Raw genomic sequence first — 24,783 nt, forward strand, 5'->3', positions numbered from 1 at the left:
TAACATTAAATGCTGAGCAAATACCTGACCTGTGGCAGGCATATCCCAAAAGAATTGGTTGGTGGTCATCTTTGAATTGAAAGGGAAACGCCTGCCTCGTAATCTTCATCTATCCCAGACTTTCTGAGGATGTACAAGGACATTGTAACATTGAAACTCAAGTCGCTATTTAAACAATCTTTAAAAATGAAACAAACTTTTGATGGAACAAGAGTTGTTTAAAATGGTCTGTGTTGGCTGCAAAAAAAAGTAACAAGCAGACAAAATAGATTTTTTTTTTTAGAAACCACAGATATTGTCAAATTATTAGTAAATGATATAACGTCATATATGCCACTGGAACCTATAAGCATAGACATAAACAGCTAGTGTGTCTCCCTCTGTTACATTGTCTATTATTACAAAGGCAGACAGACAATTGAAATCAATGTCATTCTCCACAAGCATCTTAATGATATCCTGACCTACTACTGTTGAGTGGTTAGAGTCAAGATGCAGTGAATCTACTAAGTAAGCAGTAAGTTCCTCTGAATTAGCAGTTGTAAAGCTCTGTGGGATGAAAATAATGTACAAAACACAGCAAAATGTCCTTGTCATTTTGCCATTTAAATATTCTTTTTGTGGTGCATACACTTTAGGGAGATACTCTCGTCTGAGTGTGTCACTGTTAGGCACGGCTCCACAATTCGGGATTTTTTTCATTAAAAAAACTTCTTAATATTTCATTGACCAGCCACTGTATCGGTATGTTCGCTGCACAAAGGCTTCCACTATTATTATTATTATTATTATTATTATTATTATTATTATTTATTTCTTAGCAGACGCCCTTATCCAGGGCGACTTACAATCGTAAGCAAATACATTTCAAGTGTTACAATACAAGTAATACAATAAGAGCAAGAAATACAATAACTTTTGTTCAAGCAAAGTACAAGTGTGACAAACCACAATTCAATAATACAGCAGATAATAGTGATAGTTACATCAGGATATGATTAAATACAAAGTACTACAAGTTAAACACTTGGCAGATTACAGTATTCTGAAGTACAGGATTAAATGCAGTAAAATAGGGGGCAGATAAGAGCAAAATAAAGCACATTTACATGAAGGGTGATAGTGTCCCAGGATACAAACAGAGGAGTTCTACAGGTGCTGTTTGAAGAGGTGAGTCTTAAGGAGGCAGGGGAGCGTAGCGGAGGTAGAGCTAGTCTTCTAGTGCAGGCGGAGCGGAGAGGTCGAGTGGGGGTGTAGGGAGAGATGAGGGTCTGGAGGTAGCTGGGTGCAGTCTGGTCAAGGCATCTGTAGGCTAGTACAAGAGTCTTGAACTGGATGCGAGCGGTGATCGGGAGCCAGTGGAGCGAGCGGAGTAGTGGAGTAGCGTGGGCGAAGCGAGGCAGAGAGAACACCAGGCGGGCAGCAGAGTTCTGGAGGAGCTGGAGCGGACGGGTGGCGGACGCAGGGAGGCCATCCAGGAGGGAGTTGCAGTAGTCTAGGCGGGAGAGTACCAGGGCCTGGACCAGGAGCTGGGTAGCATAGTTGGTGAGGAAGGGTCGGATTCTTCGGATGTTGCTCAGGAAGAATCGGCAAGTGCGTGCCAGAGTGGAGATGTGCTGGGAATAAGAGAGGCAGGGGTCCAGGGTGACTCCAAGGTTCTTAGTGGAGGAAGAGGGAGAGAGTGTGGTAGATTCCAGAGGAACAGAGATAGAGAGATCAGAGGAGGGGGAGGAGGAGGGAAAGAAAAGATTTAGAGAGGTTGAGTTTGAGGTGATGCGAGTGCATCCAGGAGGAAATAGCAGACAGACAGGTAGAGATACGGGAGGAGATGGTGGAGTCAGAGTTGGGGAAGGAGAAGGAAAATCTGAGCATCATCAGCATAGAAATGGTATGAGAAACCATAGGATGCGATGAGGGGGCCCAGGGAGCGGATGTAGAGAGAGAACAGGAGAGGACCCAAGACTGACCCTTGGGGGACTCCAGTTAAGAGAGGGTGAGGTGTGGAGGTTGCTCCACGCCAGGTTACCTGGTAAGTGCGGTTGGAGCGGTAGGAGGAGAACCAGGCCAGAGCAGTGCCAGAGATCCCCAGGTCAGCGAGAGATGATAGTAGAATAGAGTGATCAACAGTGTCAAAGGCAGCAGAGAGGTCGAGGAGAATTAGGACAGAGGAGAGAGAGGCAGCTCAGGCACACTGAAGTGAGTTGGTGACAGACAGGAGGACGGTTTCAGTGGAGTGAGCAGAGCGGAAGCCAGATTGGAGAGGGTCAAGCAGAGAGTGGTTGGACAGGAAAGCAGAGAGCTGGCGGTGTACAGCCCGCTCGAGGGTTTTGGAGAGGAAGGGTAGGAGGGAGACAGGACGGTAGCTCTGGAGGGAGGTGGGGTCGAGGGTAGTTTTTTTGAGGAGGGGAGTGATAGAGGCTTTTTTGAAGGCAGAGGGAAAGATACCAGAAAGTAGAGAGGTGTTGAGGAGGGAGGAGATGAAGGGGAGTAGAGCAGGAGCAGCAGCTTGAAAGAGGTGAGTGGGGAGGGGGTCCAAGGCACACGTGGTGGGTTTGTGACCCTGGAGCAGGGAGGAGAGGTCATAGTCTGAGAGGGGCAAGAAGGTGGAGAAGGAGTTAGTAGGGGATGTAGTGGGTGTAGGGGTTGGAGCAGGAGGGGGTGCGGGGGAGGGAGAGGTGTTAAAGAGTTTGCGGATATCTGAGATTTTAGAAGAGAAGAAGGAGGCAAAGTCATCAGGGGAGATAGAGGAGGAAGGAGGAGGGGGGAGGGTTTAGGAGGGAGGAGAAGGTAGAGAATAGTTTACGTGGGTTGTTAGTGGAGGCTTGGATTACAGATTGGAAATAAGCACATTTAGCAGAGGAGAGAGTAGAGGAGAAGGAGGAGAGGAGAGTGCGGTAGAGGTCTAGGGCAGCAGGAAGTTTGGTTCTCTTCCATTTCTTTTCAGCAGATCGCAGTGTGATCGTTGACATTACATGTAATGCGTTGACATTACATGTTTCTCCACTTTCTGGGCTCTTTTTAACCCTTTGCAGTCCATTTATTAAGTGCGTGTCAGGCGCGTCAGGTCCAATTTATTTTCACACGCGCTGTTAATTTTAGACGCGCTGTTGAAAAGTATTTTTTTCCACACAGTCAAACGGGTTTAAAAGGCCCTGCATATCAACAAAGCACTCACTAGGCATCTCCCGCCCCGCCCCACCCTTTTGTTCGCTATTGCTTTCACATATGCTAATAAATAAATAATAATAATAATAATAATAGTCGTACATACCGATCAATCATCTCCTGATCACTCGTTTTATCACCAAACTGCTCAATAATGCGATCCAAGTCATTATTTTATTAATATAACATCTCAAAAAAGCTCTGCAAATGTCCGTGATAGTCTCTGTGCGCTGATTCAATAACAGCCAGCTTATTTCCTTATGAACGCCCCTATGTGATGCCAGGGGCAAGTATGACTATTCATGAGATACGCCTTTTTATTTATTTATTTTTTTTATCGGCTTGTCTCGGCTCCTGTCGCTCCCACTCGGCCATTGAATGATTTTCTCGTTTTTTTCCGGAGAAAAAACGACTAGAAACCTGTTTCACGGTAGGCAGTGAAATGCATGATTTCTGTGAAATTCGTGATATTTTCCGGGGCCCTACATATAAGGCTAGTATGATCTGTGCTCAATCTGTATCTATTATTATTACCTCCTCCTCACACAGCCCTAGTAACATCTTCCTGGTCCGAAATACAGTACAACGTCGCATATCCAACCCGCTATGGACTGGGGTATAGGCGGATATGTGAAAAAGTCGGATTTGCGAACATCTATAGAAAAAGCATTTACACATCCATAAATAGGTTAGTGAACAAAAACAACACGCAAACTGCTTCAAACATGGGGACATTTTTTGATTTGGAAGTAAGCAAACGTAAACGAGATTAGGCTACAAATACACAGTGTTGCTATACGGTTTGCTATAACCCATCTCCACGCAAAGCTTTTTTAAAAATAAAAATACAAAACAAACGGTAAATGTACAGTGACCTGCAACTGATGGCTTCTTTCTTAACTGTAGAAGTCCCTGCCTCCCTGGTTCTGCTCTCTTAATATCTCTGTCACGGTACTTTGCGCTCTTTTTTGCTATTGCCAACAGCCGATAAGCAGCTCGGTTTTTTAACAAATGGCCAATAAGCATTGCGTTTATGAAGCTTGCTTTAATTCAAATGCATTTAAAAGCTACAATAGGCTGCGCTCCATCATATAAAACACATTGCACAGAAAAAAAGCTTTCTCGACTGGTGTATTGAAACGTCACTGCTACATGCAGCTGACTGACACACGCACACAGCCCACCTCTCTTAAAGGGGAACGCACCAAAAGGCTGATTGCTGTAACGCTTTCTTTCTGTTTCCATCGCGGAAGCTGCATTTGCTGCCAATGCTATTACTCTCGTAGCCTACTTTTAATATTTATTTATTTAGAGGCAGTTAATTGATCAGGGCGGTTATGTGACGGTGGGATATGCGATGTTCCACTGCACAGTACTCTCTCCCTGACTCTTCTCGCTCTCCTGTGCAGCTCTTCTCCTGGTTCTGTGATACCGCCTGGTTTCAATAAGCAGTACTTTTAACACACGCAGAGGCACCTAATAAAGTTAGCACCCTTAAGTGAATATGGTTTGCATATCAAATACCTCCCTCGTGGTATTTTGTGACGTAATTGGCATACATTTCCACACATTACCATTATTCATTATATTTAAAATACGTGAACGCGGTACTTTTTCAATGCGCTTTTTTCCATGCACTAGGTTGCCCGCCACTGGTTAGTGAATACAGCAGGTGTACACGTTACCGCTGTTTAGTGAATGAGGCCCATTGTCTTTGTGTCAATATAATGTAGGCGCTTGAAAGTTAGAAAGTGCTGCTACTAAAACAATGCATTCTAATTGTGTAGACAAGGTTTTTTTGTAAGATACTTGAAGTACTACCTTCTTGGTGAAGGTTTGGCCTTCGGTACTTTAATGGGTGGACAACAGAAAAGAAAGTAAACCAGCCAAATGCTTCACACTGACCTGACTAACTAGCTGTTTGAATCTTTGCTTTAGGATGCAAGTTTGCAAGCTTATCTGTCTTTCTGGCCTTGACTGGTCATCTTGTGTTTCTTCTTTTTTTTTTTTTTTAAGGGTATTGTGACAGTCTAATTGCTGCCCTTGCCCTGGACCTAGCTGTTTGTCAAACATCTAAGGTTAAAGTCTATAGATAGAAGGGGAACCTGGAATGTAAGGTGTGGACAGCTGAGATCGTAGGATCTACAAGGGGTATGTCTGCTTTCTGTCCTGTTTCAGAGTTTAAAGGTTGTAGTATTAGTCTAAAGGCAAGAATATTGGTCTCCTTATTATTTTTCTTATCAGAGATGTGGAAAACTATATCGTTTCAGAAATAAAAGGAATTAGATACTAATATTTCCCCAGCAGTCGTTCCAGCTGGAAGACTGACAAAAAAATTCTAATGCTTTTTGGGCGAGGCTCTGGATAACTTGAGCACTTATAGCTTAAGGGTGCAAGGGTTACTTGGCAAAAGACCCCAAACCCCAACCACAGAACAAATATGAAATGTGTGACTTTGGACTTAATCTGGGTATTAATGTTTTTTTTTTTTTTTTTTTTATAAACCAGGCCTCTTTTGTTCAGGTGTAGTCTGTTTTCTTAAGATAAAAACTTTTACAGCTTGATGTAAAGCCTCTGGCTGCTCTTACCAGTGAAAGTTTTGAAACACTGCTTTCCCCCTCACCCCTACTTGAAGAAGTTGTGTTGCTTCAGCATTGTGCAAGGGTTCATAGTTGTAGTTAGACAGGTTTCAGGTTGACAACATACACCACACTGTTCCATTTCTGGACCAGTCTCACAGCTTGCGTTCCAGAATATTTATGAATCTCCAATATCTCACTCACAACTTTTTGGGGCTTTAAAAGAAAATCTAAAAAAATATCTTTGAAACTTAAAGCACCAGAGATCGAGATCTGCCTGCTTGTGCATTTTGTTTGTAATTTCCAGGAAAAATGCTAACTGGAAAATAAAAGACAAAAACCCAGCCACATTCTTTGATGGCAGAAACATGACTCTCTATCGGACACAAATTACGGGGAAAATGAAACGTCCAGAATCCTGCATAATAAATCCTTGAAAAATAAATAGCCTTCTTTGAGGTAAGGCTATTTCCATCTATAAGTTGAACAGCTTTTCTCCCTTAACTTTAGCAGCTGGATAGGTCTACAGAGGTTAATTACTGGTGCACTTGGAAAAAAGGACAAGTCACTTTTGAAAAGGTACTAATCAAATAAGGCAGCTGAAAATTTTGTCTCAGATATTTTTTCAGGAGGGGAGCTGGGACTGCCAAACACAATGGTTGTGTTTAAAACAAAAAGAGTCTGTGTTATGTCTAGTGGTCTCTATGTTTTGTGTTAAAGTGACCCTTGCACTGTGCTATTTCTTTGTGTATTATTAATACACATGGGCACACACACAGTCAACATAGCCTTTTGGGATGGACCCTACTTCAAACCTATCCAGACCTGCCCATTAGAGATTAAGCAAGAGCTGAAAGGTTAGTTTTTAAAAGTTAAAGATTAAATTTCATGTGACTGGACACCTTTGTTGAGAGGGCTAGTGGAAATGAAATCTCTAGTTTGGTCTGTTCTTGTGGAAGGATCATACATGAACCATAATCTGTAATTAATATGGCTCCACTTCCGGCTGGTGTGGGCAGCCTGGTTGTTTATTTGCGTACTATTTTAAGTTTAAAGTTGAAGCCTAACCGATTTAGACTGGAAGGGCAAGAGCTTTTATTATAGCTTGTTTCTGAAGTCTTTGTACATCAGGGGTTTGACGTGACCAGTGACACGCCTGGGGCAGCCCTTATTTTACAACAGTCACATCTGGGTCAACAGAGAGATAATGTGTCCTTTTTGTGTTGTGGTGGCTTGGCTTGAGACAACCATTTCATGCTACTTTAAGCGCTTTCACAACTGAGCTGCTGAATCACCTTTCCTAATTGTTTTTTGTCTTGCTTCAGACAAAATCCTCCTGAAATTCAATTAAATATAACTAAAAGGGACAATCTTTTGAAGGTAGTAGTTTTCTCGATTACATCATGAGCGTAACAGCTCACTTCAACTGTTTAGTTCATATACAGTACGATAATGTATTTTATATCTAAAAGGTGTCCAAGAAAGCAATATATATAAGACAACCTTTACTGTGTGAATTGGACCTATAATGGGTGCAAAAGCTAAATGCATACAGAAAACAGAACAGCCCCAAGACTGCAGGAAAAATACCTCTGGGCAGTAACAAACACATCTTATAAGTATTATGAAGCATAGGCAAAATAACGTTTCAAAACAGTGAAAAATGTGGATTGCTAGCAATTGATAAAAGGCAGCACAGACAATTAAGTTGCTGTATAGATGAGTATATGATCTGGTCCTAATATTATTGAAAAAGTGCTTTAAAAAACAAATTCCAGGCATTGTTAGTCCTCTTTGGTCCAGTAATTTATGATAAATTTATACAAATTACATTCCACTGTATAGTTTTTATAAATATTGTTACATGTAACATGCAAATGGCTATAAACTGCACACTTTTGTGTCAAGGGGTCTGTTCCTCACATGACTGATTAACTTATTATGCAAATAGCATCCCTGACATATTTTATAATACTGTATATAAAAGCTGCATCTTCACAGGGAATAGTCCAAAATACAAGGAACAATAGTCACCTTATTGATACCTTGTATTAATATATATTAGTACAGATGTTGCCATTTTCAGTGGTGATAGTAACTAATAAATACAGATGTGCTAGTAATTTATAGTGTGAAAATTCCCATGCTCCCAATGCAAGTACAGAACAGAAGCTGCAGCAGAGCAGCAAGATTTTTTTTTTTTTTTTTTTTTTAATTGCTAGGTTTACAGGGACTCAGAGTGATTAATCGGGTTATGGGTGACTATGCTTTTTTTTTGATATCCATGAAAGTATAGAAAGTTGATTTTATCTGATTCTTTACTGTCAGTCAGGTCAGATTATTAAAAACAGTGAATTTCTGAAACTATACAAGCTCTACATATTGGATTGAATCATAAACACAATTTTAAAATATAAAGAAAGAATGTGTGTTTATAGTGCTCTTTTGCATGTATTCAAGGGAGAGTGACCATTAATATTTCACCTAGGTTGTTACCGTGATATTTTTTTTCTTTATTAGATAATGTAATACCTTGCTATGCAAGACTTTAATAGTGGACAAACAGTTAATTTCCATTGGTCTAGTCTATCATAATAACATGGATGCAGAGGAATCAATTTAATGAACTTCAAGATCTAGTTGCTTGAGATGTGTTGTCTGAGATCTGAGAACAGGATTGATGTCTACCTATAGTTTTTATCAGCCTGTGACAGGATAGCACTGTGGGCCCAGATGTTACCAGCAGGGAAGGGGACTCAGACACAGAGAAGCTGCCGTTTAAGCACTGATGGGCGAGTTTAATTTACAAATAAACAAAATAAAAAAAGTTTACACAAAAATAACCCAAGCCAACCTGAAACAAAAGGGCACAAGGGCCAAAATAAACAGTTAAACCAAAACACTAATGTCAGGCTGGGCATTCGCCTTCACTGACAACTATACATATAAACCAACCAACCAACCAACCAACCAACACAGTGTTCACTCACCAACTCTCTCTCCCTAATGATTTCCATTACACGAGAGTAGATGTTAAAACTTCATGCTGATTTGAACTCGGCTCTCACCAAGATAAGCACTAACTAAGACGTAGCTTTACAGTAAACTAATGTGATCCATCTGTGTCTCCATCTATTTGCGTTTCCTTCCATATGATGATGTAGATATCCTTCTGCGTGGTGTTGATGGCTGAAGTGTAATGCTGACTCCAGGGATCAGCTTATTTGCCTCCCTAGCGCATCAACACACACAACGGCTGCGATGCTGGCTCCAGGGATCAACCACAGTGTGGTCTCCCCAGCGCATCAGCATGACAACCGTCTGGATTGCGCTAAGTAGGGTACATCTCTGGGGTCTTCAAGTGGGCACCTTCCATCCTCGGTGTTTCGTCAACTAGCCCACGACACCTCAAGAGGGCTCGACGGTGATTCTGGCGTCCCAGCATCACCCCCCCTCTGTCCCCCACTCAACTCAGCCCAGCTTACTTACCTGTACATCAGCGTTTCTTTCTTTCTAATGTGCTTGAGACCCCCAACCAGACTCTTTCCGTCTCAACCACACCCAGTTGCTGCTCCTCTCTGCTGCTTCAGATAAGAGAGCCCTGTGCTCTCCATTTATAGGATGTGGCTGCTCCCAATTAGCACCAATTGTTCAATTAGGAGCAGCCACATTCTCACATGTTTTTAGCAGGGACAGGAATTAACCCCATCCCTGCCAACCACCACCAAAACACCACAAAACACTATTTACAAGCAGGGCCCTGCCCTGCCACACACCCTTTTGAAACTTCCTTCACTTTTGCCTTCTATCTACACTGGAGTAAAATGTTTTTACATCAACTTTAAAGAGTGTGTATATATATATGAATGAGGTTTGTGATAGATTTAGTTTAAGAGTTTTAGATTGTTAAAGAGTAGGTGGACAGAGAAGTGCATTTAAGTTTTATTTTAAAAAAAGACACACTTATAAAGCTTGCATTTTGTGTGTGGAAGGAAAATAAACAAGCCAACCTAGCCAACTCAGAAAATGTATGTAAAAGCGTTCTTGGGTTTTTTGTTTTTTAGTATTGTACATTAAACTATTTCATAACAAACCATGGAGCTTTGACAGAAACTTTTGTGCTTTTATGGACGGTACAATATATATTTTTCCTGTCCCTGAGTGTAATGAATATTTAAACCTTCTTTCTAGGTAAGCAAGGTCAAAGCTGAGAGACATCCATTCAAGGGGGCATAAAGATGACGGTTGAAGATATTTATCTTGTTTGGCCTTTTGAGGCATCCCTACAGTATGCTTCTTTACAAAGAGCCACTGTCTTTTGGTGGTGATGGTGATGAGTAGCTCATATGGGAGAAATCAGCCAGGGCATGGTGGGGTCAGTGCTGCCGCTCCTTGTTTTTTGACAAGTGGTGTGAGAGCTGTAGTGTCCAGACAGCAGACTTGGGGGCGGGGTGGGGGGGGGGGGAGCAGTTTTAGACTCTAGTAAGGTCATCCTGCTGCAGAACATTCCCTTCATCTCTACAGAACCTGCCAGCCCTAGGGTGTCGGGAGATTGATGAGGTCCAGGGATTTTAACTGCTGGCCTGGCCATGCAAGATTTTCTAAATTATGGCAATGTGTGAGGCAGCCCAGTTTAACTACATTAAAACCTGTGTTTATTGGCATTGTAACTGTAATTTGAAGGACCAAAAGCTGGTAAAAAAAAAATACATCATGAAAGAATTAAATATTAGTCTGGAAAACAAAAATATCAAGATCAAAAACAATAAAGGAATTCTGAGAATGACAGGTAAAATCATGCTTTTAAAGCTTTGGTTGTCACTACTTTTAAAATGTAACTGAAGTTTAAAAGAGTGAAAAAAAGGCCTTTCTTGCCAGTCATTTTAAACACTCTGTCATGTTGGACGTATATAACCAGTCCAAACGTGTCTTGGTTATTTCCAGATACTAGCATTTTGTAGAAGATGGCAAATAGATAACCAAGTGTAAGAAAACGGCATGATACAGATCTTTCAGTTCCCAAAATGAGTTTCTAATAATATCAAGGAACAAAGGTATTAGGTTTTCATTTATCATAAAAGATATCCCAACAGTCACCACTCAAGTGCTTATTAGGTTGCAATGTGTATTTGAAGAGAGAACAGACTGAGCCCTGAAACTGGTTGCTCAGAAAACAGACACATTTTTTTTTTGTTATAATCATGTCCTTAAAGCATTAATATCACACATGCTGAAAGAGTACACTATTGTTAATCTCTTATTTGCACTTCAGACAAGCTAACATAAAACTGTGAAAACACTAAACTGACTGTTCACGATGAAACTGAAGCTTTTAAGTCATCTTAACATTCCCACAAGGCACCTGCCAGCCTCCATGTTGTATCATACATTTTCTATTGTTCTTTCAGCCAGACCTTTGTATTTATATTGGACAGGCTTGGGGCACAATCTTGCTGGCAATCACTCAATACCTTGAACATACAGCACTGTGTCATTAAGGACAGTCACATGCTTGACCTGTTCTGCTGGTCGGACCGCACCTTGAAACACCATATTGCTTTACCCCCCAAAATCTTGCTAAAACCTGTTTGCCCTTGACTGACACTCAATAGAAGTTAGAATCAGTAAACACGTATCCTGCAAGTTATTCAAACAGAACAAGCTTTGAAACTTTTTTCTTCTGTTTTTGTACATAGAAACAGATACTTTTGCTTTTCTTTTTTTGCTCACCTTAAAGAGACAGAGCTCATTGCGAGCCCTATCATTATAAAACATCATCCTTCCTATTACACATTCATCTTTTAGATTAAATAGCGGTAAGCCTTTTAAGTCTTTGAACTTGCACACTGGAAACAATTACCTAAAAATAACAAAATTATCATAACTAAAACAGAGTCTGCCAAGGCAAAGGCCAAATAATTAGAGTTTGAAAAACTCTATTTTCATTGTGTTAAAATGCATGAGCAGATTGTTTAAATTAGCTTTCTGCTACTCGGCGCGGCTCATTTTATAAACAGACGTTCTGATTTCAATGTACAAAGCAGTAAAATTCTAGATTCTTAGAGGGCCTTTTTTTCTTTCAAAGCTCATCAAAATTAAAACCAAATGGTACTCTAATGAGAAAACACTAAATAACCCTTCATTTTTTCTTTCTTTTTCTCTTGTAAAACTGGAATCTGGCATCATTACTGGTATTAATTAGTTACTGGTACATTTTAATCTCTGGAGTTACACTAACCTAAAATTTCAAAACTTATAAACTACACTACTGTTGAGTACTATAGGTGGTGAGCAGTTAACTGTTCTGAGTTGTTTCTGACCTCGGAAGTCTATGTGAAGTTAGTTCTGGTGGACAGATTTACACACAAATAATGTTGGGGTGTGCAGGCACAAAATGGCTGCCACATTGTTGTTTTGTGATCCAGTAGTACAGTGTTTGTACAGTGGCCTATTGCAGTTGTACAACCAATACATTTTAATCTTAGCCACTTTATTGAATATTATAGGTGCAAATGGTCGTTCTATCATTTTCTTCCAATTTAAATGGTAATTTTGGTAAAAACTGGTGAGCTGTAGAGAACATGGAAAAGGAGCAGTTATATTTTAGTATGTAAGAAACCACTTTAGGACAAACAAACTATAATAATAGTAGCCTCATATTATTATTATTATTTGTTTATTTAGCAGATGTCTTTATCCAAGGCGACTTACAGAGACTAGGGTGTGTGAACTATGCATCAGCTGCAGAGTCACTTACAACAACGTCTCACCTGAAAGACAGAGCACAAGGAGGTTAAGTGACTTGCTCAGGGTCACACAATGAGTCAGTGAGTGAGCCAGGATTTAAACCAGGGACCTTCTGGTTACAAGCCCTTTTCTTTAACCACTGGACCACACTGTTTCATGTGGATTTTCATTCCGCTTACATAACTGACATAATTTCCAAAATGTGCAACATTTCCAAAAACTAGGTCACTAGGATATGCAGTACTGTGAATGGCCTTATAAGAGAGCAGCAGAATCTTAAAATCAATCCAGAAACTGTCCAACAGCCATGGAAAGGTGTTGTGTGCTCAAAGGACACAATCAACTGATGACCTACATGTGATATAGCCAGTCTAACAGCACACAACAACCTATCAGTGATAAACTAGACTTTAATCATTTCCTGAAGTAATATTTTTCATATTAGTTGAAATAATCCACCGCAAAATGAATGCAAAATGATCAGTAGAGACGGTTTACTAAACAAAATGAAAGAACAATAACGAACGTGTTTTACCTGTAACATTCACACTTTGCAAAAATATAGGAGTGATTAATTGACCATCAGCCGTTGAGGATAGCCCGATTATTGATATTGATTTCACCCACCAGTTCCCATCCCCAATGATATTACAATCACAGTATAGTTTCATGGATTATTTATTGCTCTGGAATTTACCTTGACAGGGATACTAGTCAAATCAACCAAATAATAGGTCAGCCTAAGCTGGATGTAAGTGAAGTTAGACAGAATAATGATAGACTAATAGACAGACATTGAAGCAGATTTACACCCTTCCAACAAATTCCAGGAGGAATTAGTGGTGGTTATCATTAAGGGATTAGGGATTTTTGCAGTTTTCCCATGCTTTTCCCATGGTTATACCATGCATTTACCATAGTTTACCTTGGTTTGCCATGTTTATTAATATGTTCTGCCATACTTTCACTTAGCTTTATTACACTTTGCAATGCTTTTACTATGGTAGACTTTTATAAGGACTATGGCAAGTGTTTCTATTGTTTTGACTGGACTGAATATTTCCAGACCCTAAGTCAGCCTCCTGATCGACAATGGCCTGAGAGAGAGTTTGTTGAGTTCACAGGCTGATGTTATTGGTTTTGAGGGTTCCAGGTCTGAATATCAGCTTCTCTAACATTCTGAACTGGTGAAAAGGTCAACAACAATGTCAGGACACAAATGTAAGATAGTGGAATAACATCTAGCAGAGATATATAAAAAGGGACAAACAAATGAACACTTAGAACATTTATGAAATGTACTGCATGCTATCAGGGGTCACGTGGAATAACTGTTATTTCTATAGTGTTCTACTGGAATACATGGTGAGAACCAGTGGCCATTATTAAAGAATAACTTGCAAACACAAGGTATTCAGATATAAATCCTATAAAATTATATTGGAACTACTGTACCATTTGTATTTGTAATTTTTACCTGTTTTTCCAGGTTTATATTGGCCATTGGCTCATGGCATTGTCAATGAAGTACCATATCAGTGAAGCTTGGATCGACTTTGGACTTCTAGTCTTCATTAGGCAAGTATTATATGCCTGAACATCCCCTACAATATAACAGTTATAATTTAAATGTCACTATGTGCCTGAAGATGGCTATATTAATATGGACATATTTAAACTGTCTCACTATTTGGCCTGGTCAGTCTTGATTTCAATGAATAAAATGTATTCTGATTCACTGTAGGATAAAAAATAACCTTTCAGCTCCTCCGGGGGTGGTCTATCTAAGGTAGGGGGAGGAACTTCGGTAGGTGATCAATTTGTATCCTACTGCTGCTGCCCAGGCCAAATACCCGCTCTATGGATGAATACTGAGCTGACAGTAAAGAAGTAAGCTACTAATATCCAGTGGCACATTGAATAGATGAATCCTGGTACAGGTGTATGATAAAAAGCTGTTTGCAGTTATATTTTAAACTGTATCATTTTATTTATTTCAAATTTGTGCAAACCTTCTCATTTTGATGAAGGTCCTATGAGACCAAACACTCATTTAATTATATCAATAATAACAACATACATGGGGTTTCCATGTTTTTTTTTTAAACTCGAGACATTTACACGAGAAAAATGTCTCATGTAAAATGCTTTTTTGGGTTTCCATTCGCTCAGTTTATTTTACTTGAGTAAACCGGGCTTTTCACCCGACGTCATGCAAATGAATGGGAAAGGTGGGGGTTGATATGTAAATTAGCTATGGGTAAAGTACTCGTGCTGTTTTTGAAGATTACTAGTGACATTTTGTGAAAATGTGGTTTCCATGCGCAGAGAACTGGTACACAAGTGAATCTAAGCTGCTGTAATAAAGAAAAATACCCTGTGCCTGCTTGGTTAATAATGTGCTTTACTGCTCTTGACCAAATTATTTTTCAATTTGAGGAGGCTCGTGCTGACAGAGATGCTCTCCTTTCTTTTAAGTTGTGTTGGATTTACTGCTGTGTTAAATATTAATGATGCAAACAAATAAAACACAATCAATACGTTCATTTGCAATTTTATTTGGTCAGTTCTGAGAGGGCATCAACAACTTGGATGTTGTTGCGCTGTTTTGGGCCATTGAGCTGGCTTATGACATCCAGTTCACAAACTATATTTATTAACGTGGAGGGCAGACGCGCGTTGTCTTTGGACATAGCTGGGATCAAAAAAGGACGGGAATTAATTCAGTTAAGCAGCTCACTTGCTCTTTGTGTTTAACTTTAGCATAGTTTTTACAGCAAGGGTATTCTCAAACAGCTGCTTTAATAATATAACAAATGCATAATGCAGTTCGTGGTTAATAAGTGTTTATACAGAACTGTAAACCCACAAGATATATACAACACGACAGACCAGACACAGCAAAAAACAATAATAAAAATAAGCCGCCCGCATTAAGGTGAACTACTCCACTGCTAACCATAAAATCACCCATCAGCCACTACTTTCTGCTGTCTTGGAATCCACAGTAACAACTGACCTGATCCCTTGCAATATTTATAGTTAAGGATAAACACGCTCATTAACATTTACACGTGAAATGTGGGTTTCCATGCGAAACTGGGCATGGTTTTCCCGTGTGTTTCGTCATTTACACGAGTAAATGAGATTTACCCTACCCCTCTCTTTGGCCGTTTTTTTCGGCCACAAACCTGATTTACCTGAGTAATTCTCCCAAACGTGCACACGCATCACCATTTCACGTGTAAATTGACCGCATGGAAACCCCATGATTGTCACACTTTTTACTTTATTAACTATTAACAACTATCGTACAAACAATTGTTGTTCATTTTTTATTAATACATAAAAGTGTCCCTTCAAATAATGTGTGCCACAACATAGAATCGCACAACATATGTCATAATATTTATGCATTATTGTAACAATTTATATAATTGTGTTGTACTAATTCCCTATAATTCCCTTCATGTAAAAGCGACTCTAATTGTTGTTTAAAGTAAGCTGGCACTAGTGATTTCATATATATATATATATATATATATATATATATATATATATATATATATATATATATTTTTTTTTTTTTTCAAAGAACACACCCTTACTGGTGTGTCAGAGTTGGGCCTTTTTCATTTTGCTTTGAAGGAATGCCTTCTTATAGTGAAACTAGGGACTCAAACTTCACAGTAAACCCAAGGCAGCAATATGGGTCACGTAACAAAAAAACTAAAAAATATATTTTTATCAATACTCAGAAAATGGAAAAGCCTTATTCTGGCTGTTGGAATGGCAAAATAAATAACTATACTGGGCAACTGTCCTTTAACATGCTTCATGGGGGAACAGGAGGTTGGTATCCGGTAGCATATTAAGTAAAATAATGAAGTACAATATTCTTTAATACTGACATATCAGTTTACACTTGAGTGGGAATAGTGGCGCAAGGAAGTCAAGTGACTTGCCCAAGGTCGCACAACATGTTGTCGGCTGAGCTGAGATTTTAAATTCAGTATCGTCCGTTTTCAGCTCTTCTGTTCTAACTTCTTGCAAATGTTAAAAATTCAGGGCGAAGTGATTAACGTGTTGTAACAGGTAGCAAACTAAAATTAAATGTATCATTAGTGTAGGAAAAAAAGTGTAATGCATAAAATGCAAGAAATTGTGGCAGCATGTTAATGGACTTAATCTTTGCAGTGCCAGGACTGTATTTTACATTTTTTTTACTGTATTTGCAAGTGAATATTGGTATGAGATATGGCTATGAGACATTGCTGTAAGGCATAACTTAAGAGATATATAAGGACTGTTGTAAGGAATGTTTTATTAAAAAGTGTTTATAAACATTCTTTAAGGTTAAACAATGCTTTGAAAAATGTGAATAAACTAATACCGTATTACTTTGAATTAATGCTGCAGAGTTTATTTTAAATTACTTAAAACAGCTGTGCCACTGATTCAAGGGCAGCGTTAATTAGAAGTACTATGGTTTTCGAAAGGTGCAATTTTTTTATTGTGTTTTTTTTTTTTTTTACGGTATTTGAGGGAGGCGTATATTGAAGTTTATTTCCGTGGATACAACTTGATCAGGATGGCAAAGAAGTCCTACAACTTTAAACTGAAAGCTGTTGAGCTCGCAGATCAGATCAGTGTTTGACTGGGTGAGGACACATACCAGTGTAGCGTGGAGAGGGAAATTAACACCAAGGAGGTTGGTTTATTTTCCCTTTCTTTTCTTACAGCAGTTTCTAAGAGTTGCACAGCTGAACTTTTTAATATACGGTGCATTTCTTTCTCTTCAGCCAGCAAGACAACTAAACACTCCCGGTCTCCTGATCCAGGCAGGGCTTCGGTGAGGAAGATGAGTTGATCCCGTGGTTATCCCCTAAACAGCAACGCCACAGCGACAGCTACACTAGCTTCTGCTCCCCATTGACACTCCAAAACGCTGCACCCCTCACTCTTCGAACTTCCTGCCTGGGCCAGGATTCTGCAGCGTCTCTTATTAGCCAAAATACCGTACATACAACCAAAACAGAAATGCATTTAAGAAACTTAGTAGCATTGCTTTTTTTCCCTGTATAGTGCCCAACTCCTCATTAAAAGGATAGTGACTCTACGGATCTTATTGAAGGGTAGCATTTAGAAGATAAGTTGTTAGATGGGTAATAAAGTAGGAAATGAGCAACGGGAAAAAAATTACCACAACACTGCTAAAACTAACAAGTCCCAGGTCAGGCCATCTCTGTCTAGAATGATACTAATATATTACAAAAGACAACTGAAATACATTTTACATGTTAATGTAGACTATGATTGATCAATGTACAATAATATCCCTTTCTTTGCCTTCCGCCATTAGGAGAGAGAGGTCTGCAATGTTGCCCCAGTCAGCCTCTCTCTTTTATATGAAGGCTGCTGCTGTGGCTGAGCCTGTGAAATGACTCTGTGACAGCCGGCCATTAATTACCATCATCCAAGCCTAATTCATTCATCCCTTTCTCTCTCATGCAGAGGGACAGATAGGTCTGAGGGCACTCAGGAAAATGTAGGCATGATTCCATATTCTTTATGCAGAGAACGCTGCCTGCTACTTTGTCGGTTGCAGTGGCTAATTGAATTGGCTTGTCTACAAAGCCGTTGTCATTCAGTAAGTATAATTTGTTGTATTACTCGCAACACAGCTGCTTCAAACAGCCAGCTATTTCCTGAAGGCAAAGCAGACCTATGCTCCATCAAAACTTTAATTGATACATAATGCTCTTTATAATGCACCTGAATGCTGTTCTGCATGTCACAACAATAACGGTGCCCCCTGGCCAGTAAGGGAGGAAGGCTGGGCCTTGTCCATTTGGTGCCTCCAACAGGTGTGTGATATTCAGCCAGTGGAGAGCTGACACATGCTTTTGTTTGTACTGCCTAATGAAAGCTTTCCACAAAACACAGACCCTGACTGAATACAATAGGTACAAGAGTCCGGCAATTAATGTTGTTGTAGAAACCTGTGTGTGTGTGTTTTTATGAACAATGTTGTTACATGTACGCAAGGAACTGTTCAATACTTGCAATCAAAGCACAAGCAGCTGCAGGTCAGGATAAAGGCGCATGAGGAAAATATTGGGCATGGTTGCTTCAGATGCAATAGAGGTAAATATTTCCCCACTGGCCAGCCTTAATGTTAAATCTTTTAACCTAGTTTACATTTAGGGCAGGAAGATTTTGGAGATTGTGACTTGCATTTAGCGCTCATTGAAGGAAAGTTTATAATGTCAACCTTAACCAATTTGGTGATGGCATCAATAGATACAGAATATTAAAATCTGGAACAAAACCCACAGCAGTTCATTATAGTGAGCTATAACATTGCCCTACCCTGTGATCTGTGTGGCTCGACTCATGCCAGTAACTCAAACATTATACAAGTTAAACATTAGGGTGTGCACAATGTGCAGTATGTGACCTGGACTCCTTAATTGCAGGGCTTAAGAGCAAACAAGATAAAAAGAGCCATTATTCACTGCCTTGCCCATTTACCACATTAAGCTGGAAAAATAATCAAAGTACACAGGATGCAATGACCACAGATTCCCTTTAGCTATTTTCAACAATTAACCTTTTAAAGTCTGAGGAATGCATAATGATTGAGAATTGATATAACAAGATATAATGCTGCTTAACTAACCCTCTAAATTACTGCAGCTATGGCCAAACGTTTTGCATCACCATATAGAATTAACACATTTTGCTTCATAAAGTTGAATGAAACCTGCTAAATAATGTTACATTAACATATTAAATTACATATCGCTTTGTTGTTTTCAATATACTTAACGAAAAACTGACAAAAATGTGATATTTCAAAATCAAACTGAAATACTGTACTACTATTATGGCTTCTGGTATACTTTTGCTATACCATTTTGTAGTTTCTTTGATTACATGCTGTCAAATAAAAGATCTACATGTTCATAGTTTTTTTTTTTTTTAATTATGTCTCAATCCTAAAATTCTGGTCAAAACTTTTGGCCATAGTTGTATGAATGTTTAAATCTTTTGTATTATTTGCCTTTTAGTTTTATCTTTTCCAATTCCACATTCAAACAGCATTAAAGTAAAGTGGTGTACAACAAAAGCTATACTTTAAAAATGTGTATTTAGTAACATTTTGTAAAGAAAATGTATTTGTAAAAAAAAAAAGTGTTGCTATGTATAGCAGAAATGGTGTTGTCTTTTTGGTAAAATATATGGGTGGCACATTCTTTCTGAGTTCAAAATCTCATTCTGCATTTGTTTTTTAAATATTCTAATCCATAAAATTCCATGCAGCAACGATAACAGATAATAATGGGAAATTCTTGCAAATGTGAGTATTCCGATCGCCTCTCCTATTTCAACTTGTTTTTTAACAGCTACAAAACTGTACAGCAGAAGCAGTACTGCTAACGCCTACTTGAACGTCTCCCTCCCTGGGTTGTCTAAGCTGGCACCCAGATGCCCCTGCTTCACTTTGTCTCCTTGGTACCGAAGCAGAGCTCTGCCGCATGTCACTGACTGGCTGATGATTATCTATCCCAAGGTCTCAAGGGGGCTCAAGCTTTGCTGGCAATCGGAGCTGAGCTGTTTGAGCTGATGGCTTCTAAAAGCGGTGCAAGGCCAAGGCACGATTACCGGTTCCTCACTATAAGCTGCTGAGGGCGGCCACATGATACCTTATTTTTCCACTGTGCCTTTTTAGCCACTATACCCTTGCTGCGGCTTGACAAGGTTATGCCAGTGTGTTTTGAGTATCTATTGATTTCCACCATCAAAGATCCCTGCAGTCAGTTAGGGATTTGCTGCTTCAGATAACACCTCTTTATTCTTTAACTCTTCCTGACCCACGGCGTTTCCTAGGCTTCAGTCTGACTACAATTACGGCTTACTATTTTTAGGCCCTTTTTATCGAGCACTTTGATTAACACCAGGCAAACCTCCCAGTTCATTCTAATAACAACGTTGCCAGCTTTTACAGAATTTAATATTTTACACAAAAGTGTCTGAAATGTTTTTTTTTAGGCTAATTTAGTCATATTTTGGGTTTTATCATTTTGCTAATAGTACATGTTAGTGCTGGTAGCAAGAATCTATCATACTACTGAGTGCCTATATGAAATATTCTGACAATAACCCATAATCGATATTCGATATGACCATAAGGTACCTTTGTGTTAATCAATGACTAATGGCCACATTTGTAGGAATACTGTGTGTTACTTAGTAACATTAGTTCCCTTTCAATTCGAAGATGACCAACAACAATACTTTTGGTATATGCCTGCCATAGGTCAGGTATTTACTGAGCATTTTATGTCAGGGCTGCCAATAGGCAGTCCAGAGCCTCTGCGCCTCGGTGCTTGGACGCTGAATAGGTGAACAGGTGCCTCGGAGCCTCTGTGCATCGGTGCTTCGACATCATGGGTACTCCAGAGCCTCGATGCCTCGGTGCTTCGGTGCCTTCGGTGCCTTCGGTGCTCAGACACTCCCTGCATCAATACCTTCGGTGTCCCTGGTGCTTCGATGCCTCAGAGACAAACACCTCCTGTGTGTCAAGTGCTTGGGGATGCAGCATGCCTCCTCCACCCTAGGAGATGAGATGTTCTGCTCGATCTGCGCAGCGTCCCAGCCTTGGACCCTGCGCAGGAGTCTTGCAGAGTTTACGGGAGTGGCTTCCTCAGCCAGCTCAGCTGAGCTCTCTACAGCGTTGGGAGCACCGCCCTCTCCCCTCCCCCTCCTCCACCTGCCTTCCAGCCCGTCTCACAGTGTACCCGGTGCACAGGCTTCAGCCCACCGAGCTCACAGCTGCTCATGGTCTCCTTCGAGGAGCAGTAAGCGGGCAAGGCACAGTAGGCAGTCCAAGGATATCTTGGACCTGAATAGCCAGATGGCTCAGGTCCTTGAGTACCTGGTCAGGCAGCAGGCTCTTCCCTCTGCTCCTGCCCCAGCTCCGCCTCCGGCACCTGCCCCGATATTGACCCCACCCTCACCGGCAGTCGAGGACGTCTCGGACCGAGATGAGGCGATGAGCGAGGAGGACCAGGATGCGATCTCAATTGTGGCTTTCTGGGATGGGGACTCTTTAGAGCAGCAGGAGACAGAGGCCCAGGAAGTAACCCAGGAGACGGGCCCCAGCTCTGAGGTTGCTTCAGAGACTGGTGTTACCCTTCCATCGAGCTTGGTTTGAGAGCTTATGGAGCGAGCCTCCAATTTCCTTGAGGTTCCCTGGAAGGCAGCACCTGAACAACGCCGCTCTGTATTCAGACCGGCACAAGCTTTGACCCCCCAGCCTTTTCCAGTGTTCCCGGATTTTCTGGAGGAGGTACAATCTTCCTGGCACTGACCGGCTTCAGCACCAAGTGTCTCGAAGCGTACGCAGCTGAAGCTTGGCCAACACGGCAGGTGTTCTAATGGCCTACCTGGATGGTATCCTGCGATCGGCACCCCTCCCTGAGTCGGTAGCCTCAGAGCTGCTCTCTGGTATGCTGTTACAAATTTCAGGCTTCCAAGGGCAAGCCCTGGGTAAAAGGCTGGTGGGTCTCATAGTGACGCCCAGACAGCTTTGGCTGTCACAGGCCAGGGTCCCGGATGCGGACAAGTCAGCCCTATTGGACACATCTATCTCCCCTGGCCATACCTTCGGGCCAGCAGTGGAGGAGATATTGCAACGCTACCACCGAGAGCGGGAGGCATTGCGACAGGTGCCTGCAATGCTCCCTTCCCATGCTCCAGTATGGGACAGGATGAGGCGCTGGCGTCTACCCATAACTACGGTAACCCGGACAGTCCCGATCCCCACTGCGCCGCGTGGCAACCTGAGGAGTCGCCTGCAGGCTTCCGCGGCAGCTAATACCCGGGGTCGCCCGCAAGAATAGGGGAACACCAGACGTGGGGCCTCAATACATCAGTGCTCCAGGAGACAATTCCCCAGCCCCAGCAGGGCCCCTGAAGGCTTGCGGCATCAGACCCACCCCTTCTCACAACACCAGCTGCAATACTGGTGCAATTGCACCTCAGACTCTTGGGTGCTCGTCACCGTACAAACCGGTTACGCGTTGGAGTTCCACGCTGGACTTCATAATCCGGACAGGTTCCCTGTTTTTACATTAGGATCAATCTAAAGCACTTACATAATCTTCTGTATACAGCCAGTGCAGGACAATGCACATTTTAAAGCCCAACATATTTCCTCCACTGGTCACTTGAGCAGGACAAGCTTCTGAATTTATACTGCAAAAGCCGGTATCAGTACCTGTGTTGCAACTAGCAGACTCCACTGTGACCATCATCTAAGGTTATGTACCTGAAACCTACATTGTGCTGCTTGTCAAAAGTGTGCTGATGACAAAATCAGTAACATGTTTAAAAGGTTAAATAGATGAGGTTTATTTTTGTTCTGCAGGCCGTACAGCAACTCACAAATGTTGAAAAATATTATCATTCCCTGATTCACAAATTATTAATAAGACCTGTATTTTTCAAGGAATCATTTACTGTTAGAAAAAAAAAAAAAAAGAAGATTTTAATATGCGGTCGCTTGTAAGTGACTCCCACTATGAATACTGGAGTCTGGCTTATTGCCAAGGCCAATTGAAAGCCATGGACGCTGTTGCAGCCAGGGGGTAGATGTTCATACATTATTCATTTTTATACAAAATAATTCTTAGGTGGTTTGGGGGGGTGGGGGTTGAATGTAAATATCCAATTTTACAGCCATACAATGTCGAAATGTACTTCCTGTATCTGTACTTCCCGTCCTTCGGATGAGATGTTAACCGAGGTCCTATTATAAGTGATTCTGCAGCAGCAGTTGTGATGCATGGTTCACCCCCAAGTGTGTACGTCTCTTTGGATAAAAGTGTTTGCTAAATGACTGATTCATTAATTAATTAACAAAATAGTTATTTTTGTAAAATGTGTTTATTAAATTCTTAAAAAACAAAAGCCACGAAAAACAGCAAAAATTTAATATAAGTACATTAACTATATGTTGTTTCACTGTTACTATGTACTACAATTTAATACATGCACTTATCACACAATTCTGTGATTGCGAGGATAGAACTCATACATTAAGAACCTGCATTTAACAAAGTTATTTTCCAATCATATAATTTTGTTTAAATGTATTAAATAATGTAACAATGTTTAAGTACAGTCTAGTTACAGTGTAGTTAATCTACCTATATAATAAGCTTGTCCACACCAATAGAGGCACAAACCTAAGCAGCCACCATAGCTGGCCAAGCCTCACTGTCTCTCTGAAAGCCTCAAGTTGGACACTGTCTCTGCAGGTCCACATGACCTTCTTAAGCAGTCAATAAAGTCCAAAAAGTGGAAAGGGTTATAGCTAGGGCTCTTCGTTTTCTGTTTTTATTTTTGATCATGTGATGTCCCTTTAAAGTTATATTGATTAAACTCTTTGAAAAGTGTTGATCCCGTAACTTGAATGAGACAAGGGACAGGTTGCAGATGCCAGGCAGGTCAGACAAAGCCTTATAGACAGGATTGTTGTTTAAGATGCAAATGCGTACCGTCAGTATATATTTTTTTAACAGGAAAGCATTTATAATAAAGGCAGTGACGGTGCTCACGGTTCAAAGGTGAGCTATACATGCATGCCTAACTTAAGGAAAACTCCTGATTCAAATTTTTTTTTTTACATTATCAATGAAACAGAATCATAGTCTCAAACAAGTTACAAGAGAAAAAACTAAAGTCAACTTGTTTCACAATCAACACTTTTCCAAGAGTTTAACTGAATGGAGCTGGCTAAAAAAAAAAAAAGGGACATAACCCCCCCCCCCCCCCCCAAAAAAAAAATGAAGAGCCCTAGTTATAGCTAGTCAAATAATTCCATACATCTTACCTGTCTTGCACCAGTGTCTTTGGGGTCAAAGCATGCCACTGGCTGCTCAGCATGTCAATCATTAGGGGAAGCAGCTGGTTGGTTATTGACAGGAAAGAAGATGTTAAAGAGGTTGTGATAATTTCACTCTCCAGGTGAAATGACCCAAGTGCCTGGGAGTGAGACTTTCTGTTTGCTGTAACATGTGCTTTTTTTCAAAACTTCTCAAGTGAGACCTACATAGGAAGACAGCAGTGTGGAGTAGTGGTTAGGGCTCTGGACTCTGGACCGGAGGGTTGTGGGTTCAATCCCCAGTGGGGGACACTGCTGTTGTACCCTTTACCTAGATTGCTCCAGTAAAAACCCAACTGTATATATGGGTAATTGTATGTAAAATAATGTGATATCTGT

At 40.6% G+C, this 24,783-nt stretch overlaps 1 long non-coding RNA gene across 1 annotated transcript; it reads left to right on the plus strand.

Annotated features, from left to right (window-relative positions):
• Window positions 1-16,080: 16,080 nt before the first annotated feature.
• LOC131737299 (uncharacterized) lies at window positions 16,081-19,765 on the plus strand. Its single transcript, XR_009328909.1, has 2 exons — window positions 16,081-17,202; window positions 17,294-19,765. It is a non-coding gene; the product is annotated as an uncharacterized LOC131737299 (long non-coding RNA).
• The last annotated feature ends 5,018 nt before the right edge of the window (window positions 19,766-24,783 follow it).

This window comes from Acipenser ruthenus, chromosome 6, assembly GCF_902713425.1.
Source record: "Acipenser ruthenus chromosome 6, fAciRut3.2 maternal haplotype, whole genome shotgun sequence".
Taxonomy (NCBI): Eukaryota; Metazoa; Chordata; class Actinopteri; order Acipenseriformes; family Acipenseridae; genus Acipenser; species Acipenser ruthenus.